General features: G+C 39.6%; 1 protein-coding gene across 5 annotated transcripts in view; it reads left to right on the top strand.

Moving 5' to 3' along the window:
* The window catches only part of LOC110532858 (dachshund homolog 2-like), a 74335-nt gene that overhangs the window by 33742 nt on the left and 28093 nt on the right, over positions 1-12500 (top strand). The gene's annotated exons all lie outside the window — the stretch shown is intronic.

Below are 12500 nucleotides of genomic sequence, written 5' to 3'. Positions count from 1 at the left end.
TGAGTATTATGATGGTATTGCGTATTGAGTATTGTGACAGTATTGAGTATTATGATAGTATTGAGTATTATGATAGTATTTAGTATTGTGATGGTATTGAGTATTGAATATTATGATAGTATTGAGTATTAGGATAGTATTGTGTATTGAGTATTATGACAGTATTGAGTATTATGATATTATTGAGTATTATGATAGTATTGAGTATTATGAATGTATTGAGTATTATGATAGTATTGAGTATTATGATAGTATTGCGTATTGAGTATTATGATAGTATTGAGTATTGTGATGGTATTGAGTATTATGATAGTATTGAGTATTGTGATGGTATTGAGTATTGAATATTATGATAGTATTGAGTATTATGATAGTATTGAGTATTGAGTATTATGACAGTATTGAGTATTATGATATTATTGAGTATTATGATAGTATTGAGTATTATGAATGTATTGAGTATTATGATAGTATAGAATATTGTGATAGTATTGAGTGTTTTGATGTTATTGAGTATTATGATAGTATTGAGTATTGTTATAGTATAGAATATTGTGATAGTATTTAGTATTATGGTGTTATTGAGTATTGAGTATTATGATAGTATTGAGTATTATGATGGTATTGAGTATTATGATAGTATTGAGTATTGTGATGGTATTGAGTATTGAGTATTATGACAGTATTGAGTATTGTCATAGTATTGTGTATTGAGCATTGTGATAGTATTGAGTATTATGATGGTATTGAGTATTATGATAGTATTGAGTATTGTGATGGTATTGAGTATTATGACAGTATTGAGTATTGGCATAGTATTGTGTATTGAGTATTAGTATAGTATTGAGTATTTTGATAGTATTGAGTATTATGGTGGTATTGAGTATTGTGAAATTAGTGAGTATTATTATAGTATTGAATAGTGTGATGGTATTGAGTATTATGGTGGTATTGAGTATTAAGACAGTATTGAGTATTATGACAGTATTGAGCATTATGACAGTATTGAGCATTATGATAGTATTGAGTATTGTGATAGTGTAGAATATTGTGATAGTATTTAGTATTATGGTGTTATTGAGTATTGAGTATTATGACAGTATTGAGTATTATGATAGTATTGAGTATTATGGTGGTATTGAGTATTATGATAGTATTGAGTATTGAGTATTATGATAGTATTGAGTATTATGACAGTATTGAGTATTATGACAGTATTGAGTATTATGATAGTATTGAGTAGTATGCTAGTATTGAGTATTATGATAGTATAAAGTATTATGATAGTATAGAGTATTATGATAGTATTGAGTATTGTGACAGAATTGAGTATTATGATAGTATTGAGTATTATGATAGTATTGAGTATTGTGATAGTACTGAGTATTGTGATAGTATTGAGTATTGCGATAGTATTGAGAATGATGGTGGTATTGAGTATTGAGTATTACGATAGTATTGAGTATTGTGATAGTATTGAGTATTGTGATAGTATTGAGTATTGTGATAGTATTGAGAATGATGGTGGTATTGAGTATTGAGCATTACGATAGTATTGAGTATTGTGATAGTATTGAATATATTTTTATTTATTTTTAATTCACCTTTATTTAACCAGGTATTTATATATATAACCCTTTATTTAACCAGGTATATATATATATAACCCTTTATTTAACCAGGTATTTATATATATAACCCTTTATTTAACCAGGTATTTATATATATAACCCTTTATTTAACCAGGTATTTATATATATAACCCTTTATTTAACCAGGTATTTATATATATAACCCTTTATTTAACCAGGTATTTATATATATAACCCTTTATTTAACCGGGTATTTATATATATAACCCTTTATTTAACCAGGTATTTATATATATAACCCTTTATTTAACCAGGTATTTATATATATAACCCTTTATTTAACCAGGTATTTATATATATAACCCTTTATTTAACCAGGTATTTATACATATAACCCTTTATTTAACCAGGTATTTATATATATAACCCTTTATTTAACCAGGTATTTATATATATATAACCCTTTATTTAACCAGGTATTTATATATATAACCCTAACTCTTTATTTAACCAGGTATTTATATATATAACCCTTTATTTAACCAGGTATTTATATATATAACCCTTTATTTAACCAGGTATTTATATATATAACCCTTTATTTAACCAGGTATTTATATATATAACCCTTTATTTAACCAGGTATTTATATATATAAAACCCTAACCCTTTATTTAACCAGGTATTTATATATATAACCCTAACCCTTTATTTAACCAGGTATTTATATATATAACCCTTTATTTAACCAGGTATTTATTTATATATATAACCCTTTATTTAACCAGGTATTTATATATATAACCCTTTATTTAACCAGGTATTTATATATATAACCCTTTATTTAACCAGGTATTTATATATATAACCCTTTATTTAACCAGGTATTTATATATATAACCCTTTATTTAACCAGGTATTTATATATATAACCCTTTATTTAACCAGGTATTTATATATATAACCCTAACCCTTTATTTAACCAGGTATTTATATATATAACCCTAACCCTTTATTTAACCAGGTATTTATATATATAACCCTTTATTTAACCAGGTATTTATATATATAACCCTAACCCTTTATTTAACCAGGTATTTATATATATAACCCTTTATTTAACCAGGTATTTATATATATAACCCTTTATTTAACCAGGTATTTATATATATAACCCTTTATTTAACCAGGTATTTATATATATAACCCTTTATTTAACCAGGTATTTATATATATAACCCTTTATTTAACCAGGTATTTATATATATAACCCTTTATTTAACCAGGTATTTATATATATATAACCCTAACCCTTTATTTAACCAGGTATTTATATATATAACCCTAACCCTTTATTTAACCAGGTATTTATATATATAACCCTTTATTTAACCAGGTATTTATATATATATAACCCTAACCCTTTATTTAACCAGGTATTTATATATATAACTCTAACCCTTTATTTAACCAGGTATTTATATATATAACCCTTTATTTAACCAGGTATTTATATATATATAACCCTAACCCTTTATGTAACCAGGTATTTATATATATAACCCTTTATTTAACCAGGTATTTATATATATAACCCTTTATTTAACCAGGTATTTATATATATATAACCCTTTATTTAACCAGGTATTTATATATATAACCCTTTATTTAACCAGGTATTTATATATATAACCCTTTATTTAACCAGGTATTTATATATATAACCCTTTATTTAACCAGGTATTTATATATATAACCCTTTATTTAACCAGGTATTTATATATATAACCCTTTATTTAACCAGGTATTTATATATATAACTCTAACCCTTTATTTAACCAGGTATTTATATATATATAACCCTAACCCTTTATTTAACCAGGTAGGCAAGTTGAAAACAAGTTCTCATTTACAATCCGACCTGGCCAAGATAAAGCATAGCAGTTCGACACATACAACAACACATGGAGTAAAACAAACATACAGTCAATAATACAGTAGAACAAGTCTATATACGATGTGAACAAATGAGGTGAGATAAGGGAGGTAAAGGCAAAAAAAGGCCATGGTGGCAAAGTAAATACAATATAGCAAGTAAAACACTGGAATGGTAGATTTGCAGTGGAAGAATGTGCAAAGTAGAGATAGAAATAATGGGGTGCAAAGGAGCAAAATAAATAAATAAAATAAATACAGGAGGGAAAGAGGTAGTTGTTTGGGCTAAATTATATGTGTGCTATGTACAGGTGCAGTAATCTGTGAGCTGCTCTGACAGTTGGTGCTTAAAGCTAGTGAGGGAGATAAGTGTTTCCAGTTTCAGAGATTTTTGTAGTTCGTTCCAGTCATTGGCAGCAGAGAACTGGAAGGAGAGGCGGCCAAAGAAAGAATTGGTTTTGGGGGTGACCAGAGAGATATACCTGCTGGAGCGCGTGCTACAGGTGGGTGATGCTATGGTGACCAGCGAGCTGAGATACGGGGGGACTTTACCTAGCAGGGTCTTGTAGATGACATGGAGCCAGTGGGTTTGGCGACGAGTATGAAGCGAGGGCCAGCCAACGAGAGCGTACAGGTCGCAATGGTGGGTAGTATATGGGGCTTTGGTGACAAAACGGATTGCACTGTGATAGACTGCATCCAATTTGTTGAGTAGGGTATTGGAGGCTATTTTGTAAATTACATCGCCAAAGTCGAGGATTGGTAGGATGGTCAGTTTTACAAGGGTATGTTTGGCAGCATGAGTGAAGGATGCTTTGTTGCGAAATAGGAAGCCAATTCTAGATTTAACTTTGGATTGGAGATGTTTGATATGGGTCTGGAAGGAGAGTTTACAGTCTAACCAGACACCTAAGTATTTGTAGTTGTCCACGTATTCTAAGTCAGAGCCGTCCAGAGTAGTGATGTTGGACAGGCGGGTAGGTGCAGGTAGCGATCGGTTGAAGAGCATGCATTTAGTTTTACTTGTATTTAAGAGCAATTGGAGGCCACGGAAGGAGAGTTGTATGGCATTGAAGCTTGCCTGGAGGGTTGTTAACACAGTGTCCAAAGAAGGGCCGGAAGTATACAGAATGGTGTCGTCTGCGTAGAGGTGGATCAGAGACTCACCAGCAGCAAGAGCGACCTCATTGATGTATACAGAGAAGAGAGTCGGTCCAAGAATTGAACCCTGTGGCACCCCCATAGAGACTGCCAGAGGTCCGGACAACAGACCCTCCGATTTGACACACTGAACTCTATCAGAGAAGTAGTTGGTGAACCAGGCGAGGCAATCATTTGAGAAACCAAGGCAATTTGAGTCTGCCGATGAGGATGTGGTGATTGACAGAGTCGAAAGCCTTGGCCAGATCAATGAATACGGCTGCACAGTAATGTTTCTTATCGATGGCGGTTAAGATATCGTTTAGGACCTTGAGCGTGGCTGAGGTGCACCCATGACCAGCTCTGAAACCAGATTGCATAGCAGAGAAGGTATGGTGAGATTCAAAATGGTCGGTAATCTGTTTGTTGACTTGGCTTTCGAAGACCTTAGAAAGGCATGGTAGAATAGATATAGGTCTGTAGCAGTTTGGGTCAAGAGTGTCCCCCCCTTTGAAGAGGGGGATGACCGCAGCTGCTTTCCAATCTTTGGGAATCTCAGACGACACGAAAGAGAGGTTGAACAGGCTAGTAATAGGGGTGGCAACAATTTCGGCAGATAATTTTAGAAAGAAAGGGTCCAGATTGTCTAGCCCGGCTGATTTGTAGGGGTCCAGATTTTGCAGCTCTTTCAGAACATCAGCTGAATGGATTTGGGAGAAGGAGAAATGGAGAAGGCTTGGGCGAGTTGCTGTTGGGGGTGCAGTGCTGTTGACAGGGGTAGGAGTAGCCAGGTGGAAAGCATGGCCAGCAGTAGAAAAATGCTTATTGAAATTTTCAATTATGGTGGATTTATCAGTGGTGACAGTGTTTCCTATCTTCAGTGCAGTGGGCAGCTGGGAGGAGGTGTTCTTATTCTCCATGGACTTTACAGTGTCCCAGAACTTTTTTGAGTTAGTGTTGCAAGAAGCAAATTTCTGCTTGAAAAGGCTAGCCTTGGCTTTTCTAACTGCCTGTGTATAATGGTTTCTAGCTTCCCTGAACAGCTGCATATCACGGGGGCTGTTCGATGCTAATGCAGAACGCCATAGGTTGTTTTTGTGTTGGTTAAGGGCAGTCAGGTCTGGGGAGAACCAAGGGCTATATCTGTTCCTGGTTCTAAATTTCTTGAATGGGGCATGTTTATTTAAGATGGTTAGGAAGGCATTTTTTAAAAATATCCAGGCATCCTCTACTGACGGGATGAGGTCAATATCCTTCCAGGATACCCCGGCCAGGTCGATTAGAAAGGCCTGCTCGCTGAAGTGTTTCAGGGAGCGTTTTACAGTGATGAGAGGAGGTCGTTTGACCGCTGACCCATTACGGATGCAGGCAATGAGGCAGTGATCGCTGAGATCTTGGTTGAAGACAGCAGAGGTGTATTTAGAGGGGAAGTTGGTTAGGATGATATCTATGAGGGTGCCCATGTTTAAGGCTTTGGGGAGGTACCTGGTAGGTTCATTGATAATTTGTGTGAGATTGAGGGCATCAAGTTTAGATTGTAGGATGGCTGGGGTGTTAAGCATGTTCCAGTTTAGGTCGCCTAGCAGCACGAGCTCTGAAGATAGATGGGGGGCAATCAGTTCACATATGGTGTCCAGAGCACAGCTGGGGGCAGAGGGTGGTCTATAGCAGGCGGCAACGGTGAGAGACTTGTTTTTAGAGAGGTGGATTTTTAAAAGTAGAAGTTCAAATTGTTTGGGTACAGACCTGGATAGTAGGACAGAACTCTGCAGGCTATCTTTGCAGTATTTTATTAAATTTTTTTAATTTTTTATTTCACCTTTATTTAACCAGGTAGGCTAGTTGAGAACAAGTTCTCATTTGCAACTGCGACCTGGCCAAGATAAAGCATAGCAGTATGAGCAGACAACACAGAGTTACACATGGAGTAAACAATTAACAAGTCAATAACACAGTAGAAAACAAGTAGATTGCAACACCGCCCCCTTTGGCAACACCGCCCCCTGAAAATGTTGTAGTTAGGGATGAAAATTTCAGAATTTTTGGTGGTCTTCCTAAGCCAGGATTCAGACACAGCTAGAACATCCGGGTTGGCAGAGTGTGCTAAGGCAGTGAATAAAACAAACTTAGGGAGGAGGCTTCTAATGTTAACAGGGTCCAGTTAGTAGTGAGGTTGGTTGGCGATTCAGGCAGCTAGCCGGCCATCGGTAGCGAGCTAGCATAGGATGGCTAGCATTATGATATTATTGAGTATTGTGATGGTATTGAGTATTATGTTCACGTTGTCCCTAGTGGACGGTATTGAAGACATCTCCCTACTAGATGGTAATAGGTGTTCACATTGTCCCTAGTGGAGGGTATTGAAGAGATCTCCCTGCTAGATGGTAATAGGTGTTCACATTGTCCCTAGTGGACAGTATTGAAGACATGTCCTGACATCCTGGGAACCTGGACAAAAAAGGAAGCATACTTAGTGTGGATCTGGTGTGAGTCTCTCTCTCTCTCTCTCTTCTCTCTGTTCTGCTCTCTCTCTCTCTCTCTCTTCTGTTCTCTCTCTCTCTCTCTATCTCTCTCTCTCTCTCTCTCTCTCTCTTCTGTTCTGTTCTCTCTCTTTCTTCTCTCTCTCTTCTCTCTGTCTCTGTCTCTCTTTCTCTGTCTCTCTGTTGCTCTCTCTCTCTCTTTCTCTCTTTCTCTCTCTCTCTCTATCTCTCTCTATCTCTCTCTCTCGCTCTCTCTCTCTCTCTTCTCTCTCTCTGTCTCTCTTTCTCAGTTTCTCTGTTGCTCTCTCTCTCTCTTTCTCTGATTCTCTGTTGCTCTCTCTCTCTCTTTCTCTGATTCTCTGTTGCTCTCTCTCTCTCTTTCTCTCTCTCTCTCTCTCTCTCTGTCTCTCTGTTGCTCTCTCTCTGTCTCTGTTGCTCTCTCTCTCCTGTTCTCTCTCTGACATTCCTGTCCGGCTCAGAGGGTGTCATGCCTGTTTCTGCTGACTTTGCGCTTCGCACACTCCAGCTGTTGAAGAGGGTGTTTTATTGGTTTGCAGGTGTCCTCTGTTTGTCAAAGAAGAAAAGTGAAAGAAGAGAGGGAGAGGAAGGAGAGAAGAAGAACGTATGAAGGAAGGGAAAGAAGAAGAAGACAGTCAGGAAGAGGGTTAAGAGAAGGAGTGTGGGAAACAAAGGAGGATGAGAGAGACAGAGAGAGAGGCAGAGAGAGAGGCATAGAGAGAGGCAGAGAGAGAGGGAGAGAGAGAGAGAGGCAGAGAGAGAGAGAGGCAGAGAGAGAGGGAGAGAGAGAGAGACAGAGAGAGAGGCAGAGAGAGAGAGAGAGGCAGAGAGAGAGGGAGAGAGAGAGAGAGAGAGAGAGACAGAGAGAGAGGCAGAGAGAGAGAGAGAGAGAGAGAGAGAGAGGCAGAGAGAGACAGAGAGGCAGTGAGAGAGGCAGAGAGAGAGAGAGAGACAGAGAGAGAGGCAGAGAGAGAGAGAGAGGCAGAGAGAGAGCGAGAGAGGCAGAGAGAGAGGGAGAGAGAGAGACAGAGAGAGAGAGAGAGAGAGAGAGAGAGAGAGAGAGAGAGGCAGAGAGAGAGGCAGAGAGAGGCAGAGAGAGAGAGGGAGAGAGAGAGAGGGAGAGCAACAGAGAAAGATAGTGAGAGCAACAGAGAGAGAGAGAGAGGATGCTGTTACTGTGAAAATAGAGAGAGAGGGAAGAATATAATAAGAAAAAGATGAGGGAGAGAAGAGGGAGGGTGTCCTTGGGATGACAGGAACTAACAATAGCACATCATTTACATTATATACACTAGAGAGAGAGAGCGGGATGGATGGATGGAGAGAGCGAAAGATGGATGGAGAGAGGGATAAATGGATGGTGAGAAGGAGGGAGAGAGAGAGAGAGAGAGATGGAGAGAGAGAGAGAGATGGTGAGAAGGAGAGAGAGAGAGGGAGGGATAAATGGATGGTGAGAAGGAGAGAGAGAGAGGGAGTGATACATGGATGGTGAGAAGGACAGGCTGGAAGGAGAAAGAGATACATGGTCAGAGAGATTAAAACACAGGACAGATAGATTAGGACAGATAATTTAGGACAGATAGATTAGGACAGATAGATTAGGACAGATCGACAGGACAGATAGAGCAGTGGATAATCTCAGATAGAGATTGAAACACAGGACAGATAGAGCTCAGATAATCTCAGATAGAGATTGAAACACAGGACAGATAGAGCTCAGATAATCTCAGATAGAGATTAAAAAAAACAGGACAGATAGAGCTCAGATAATCTCAGATAGAGATTGAAACACAGGACAGATGGAGCAGTGGATAATCTCAGATAGAGATTGAAACACAGGACAGATAGAGCTCAGATAATCTCAGATAGAGATTGAAACACAGGACAGATAGAGCTCAGATAATCTCAGATAGAGATTGAAACACAGGACAGATAGAGCTCAGATAATCTCAGATAGAGATTGAAACACAGAACAGATAGAGCTCAGATAATCTCAGATTGAGATTGAAACACAGGACAGATAGAGCTCAGATAATCTCAGATAGAGATTGAAACACAGGACAGATAGAGCTCAGATAATCTCAGATAGAAAATGAAACACAGGACAGATAGAGCTCAGATAATCTCAGATAGAGATTGAAACACAGGGCAGATAGAGCAGTAACTGAAAAACAGGAGTGATGCAAGGGATTGTCTTCTCTCTCTTCTCTTTCCTCTCAATTCAAGGGGCTTTATTGACATGGGAAACATGTGTTAACATTGCCAAAGCAAGTGAAGTAGATGATATACAAAAGTGAAATAAACAATAAAAATGAACAGTAAACATTACACTCACAGAAGTTCAGAAAGAATAAAGACATTTCAAATGTCATATTATGTCTATAAACAGTGTTGTAATGATGTGCAAATAGTTAAAGTACAAAAGGGAAAATAAATAAACATAAATATGGGTTGTATTTACAATGGTGTTTGTTCTTCACTGGTTGACCTTTTCTTGTGGCAACAGGTCACAAATCTTGCTGCTGTGATGGCACACTGTGGTATTTCACCCAGTAGATATGGGAGTTTATCAAAATTGGATTTGTTTTCAAATTCTTTGTGGATCTGTGTAATCTGAGGGAAATATGTGTCTATAATATGGTCATACATTGGGCAGGAGGTTAGGAAGTGCAGCTCAGTTTCCACCTCATTTTGTGGGCAGTGAGCACATAGCCTGTCTTCTCTTGAGAGCCAGGTCTGCCTACGGCAGCCTTTCTCAATAGCAAGGCTATGCTCACTGAGTCTGTACATAGTCAAAGCTTTCCTTAAGTTTGGGTCAGTCACCGTGGTCAGGTATTCTGCCACTGTGTACTCTCTGTTTAGGGCCAAATAGCATTCTAGTTTGCTCTGTTTTTTTGTTAATTCTTTCCAATGTGTCAAGTAATTATCTTTTTGTTTTCTCATGATTTGGTTGGGTCTAATTGTGCTGTTGTCCTGGGGCTCTGTGGGGTGTGTTTGTGCTTGTGAACAGAGCCCCAGGACCAGCTTGCTTAGGGGACTCTTCTCCAGGTTCATCTCTCTGTAGGTGATGGCTTTGTTGTGGAAGGTTTGTGAATCGCTTCCTTTTAGGTGGTTGTAGAATTTAACGGCTCTTTTCTGGATTTTGATAATTAGTGGGTATCGGCCTAATTCTGCTCTGCATTATTTGGTGTTCTACGTTGTACACGGAGGATATTTTTGCAGAATTCTGCATCCAGTCTCAATTTGGTGTTTGTCCCATTTTTTTTTTTTTTTTTCTTGGTTGGTGAGCGGGACCCCAGACCTCACAACCATAAAGGGCAATGGGTTCTATAACTGATTCATGTATTTTTAGCCAGATCCTAATTTATATGTTGAATTTTATGTTCCTTTTGATGGCATAGAAGGCCCTTTTTGCCTTGTCTCTCAGATCGTTCACAGCTTTGTGGAAGTTATCTGTGGCGCTGATGTTTAGGCCAAGGTATGTATAGTTTTTTGTGCTCTCTAGGGTAACGTTGTCTAGATGGAATTTGTATTTGTGGTCCTGGCGACTGAACCTTTTTTGGAACACCATTATTTTGGTCTTACTGAGATTTACTGTCAGGGCCCAGGTCTGACAGATTCTGTGCAGAAGATCTAGGTGCTGCTGTAGACCCTCCTTGGCTGGTGACAGATCTAGGTGCTGCTGCAGGCCCTCCTTGGTTGGGGACAGATCTAGGTGCTGCTGTAGGCCCTCCTTGGTTGGGGACAGATCTAGGTGCTGCTGTAGACCCTCCTTGGTTGGGGACAGATCTAGGTGCTGCTGTAGACCCTCCTTGGTTGGTGACAGATCTAGGTGCTGCTGTAGACCCTCCTTGGTTGGGGACAGATCTAGGTGCTGCTGTAGACCCTCCCTGGTTGGTGACAGATCTAGGTGCTGCTGTAGGCCCTCCTTGGTTGGTGACAGATCTAGGTGCTGCTGTAGGCCCTCCTTGGTTGGGGACAGATCTAGGTGCTGCTGTAGGCCCTCCTTGGTTGGTGACAGATCTAGGTGCTGCTGTAGGCTCTCCTTGGTTGGTGACAGATCTAGGTGCTGCTGTAGGCCCTCCTTGGTTGGGGACAGATCTAGGTGCTGCTGTAGGCCCTCCTTGGTTGGTGACAGATCTAGGTGCTGCTGTAGGCCCTCCTTGGTTGGGGACAGATCTAGGTGCTGCTGTAGACCCTCCCTGGCTGGTGACAGATCTAGTTGCTGCTGTAGACCCTCCTTGGTTGGTGACAGATCTAGGTGCTGCTGTAGACCCTCCTTGGCTGGTGACAGATCTAGGTGCTGCTGTAGACCCTCCTTGGTTGGGGACAGATCTAGGTGCTGCTGTAGACCCTCCTTGGTTGGGGACAGAGCTAGGTGCTGCTGTAGACCCTCCTTGGTTGGTGACAGATCTAGGTGCTGCTGTAGGCCCTCCTTGGTTGGTGACAGATCTAGGTGCTGCTGTAGACCCTCCTTGGTTGGTGACAGATCTAGGTGCTGCTGTAGGCCCTCCTTGGCTGGTGACAGATCTAGGTGCTGCTGTAGACCCTCCTTGGTTGGTGACAGATCTAGGTACTGCTGTAGGCCCTCCTTAGTTGGGGACAGATCTAGGTGCTGCTGTAGACCCTCCTTGGTTGGTGACAGATCTAGGTGCTGCTGTAGGCCCTCCTTGGTTTGTGACAGAAGCACCAGATCATCAGTAGACATTTGACTTCAGATTCTAGCAGGATGAGGCCGGGTGCTACAGACTGTTCTAGTGCCCTCGCCAATTCATTGATATGTATGTTGAAGAGGGTGGGGCTTAAGATGCATCCCTGTCTCATCCCCCGACCCTGTGGAAATACATTTGTGTGTTTTTTGCCATTTTTAATTGCACACTTGTTGTTTGTGTACATGGATTTTAAAATGTCATTTGTTTTTCCCCCAACACCACTTTCCATCAGTTTGTATAGCAGACCCTCGTGCCAACATGAGTCAAAACAAATATGAAATCAACGAAGCATGAGAAGACTTTGCCTTTTGTTTTGGTTGGTTTGTTCATCAATTAGGGTGTGCATTGTGAATACGTGGTCTGTCGTACTGTCATTTGGTAAAAAGCCAATTTGACATTTGCTCAGTACATTGTTTTCACTGAGGAAATATACGAGTCTGCTGTTAATGATAATGCACAGGATTTTCCCAAGGTTACTGTTGATGCATATCCCACGGTAGTTTTTGGGGTCAGATTTGTCTCCACTTTTGTGGATTGGGTTGATCAGTCCTTGGTTCCAAATATTTGGTAAGATGCCAGAGCTGAGGATGATGTTTAAGAGTTGAATTAATTGGAATTTGCTT

The sequence above is a fragment of the Oncorhynchus mykiss genome, chromosome 21 (assembly GCF_013265735.2).
Source record: "Oncorhynchus mykiss isolate Arlee chromosome 21, USDA_OmykA_1.1, whole genome shotgun sequence".
Taxonomy (NCBI): Eukaryota; Metazoa; Chordata; class Actinopteri; order Salmoniformes; family Salmonidae; genus Oncorhynchus; species Oncorhynchus mykiss.
The sequence above is the reverse complement of the archived record's forward strand: the minus strand, read 5'-3'. Positions and strand labels throughout refer to the sequence as shown.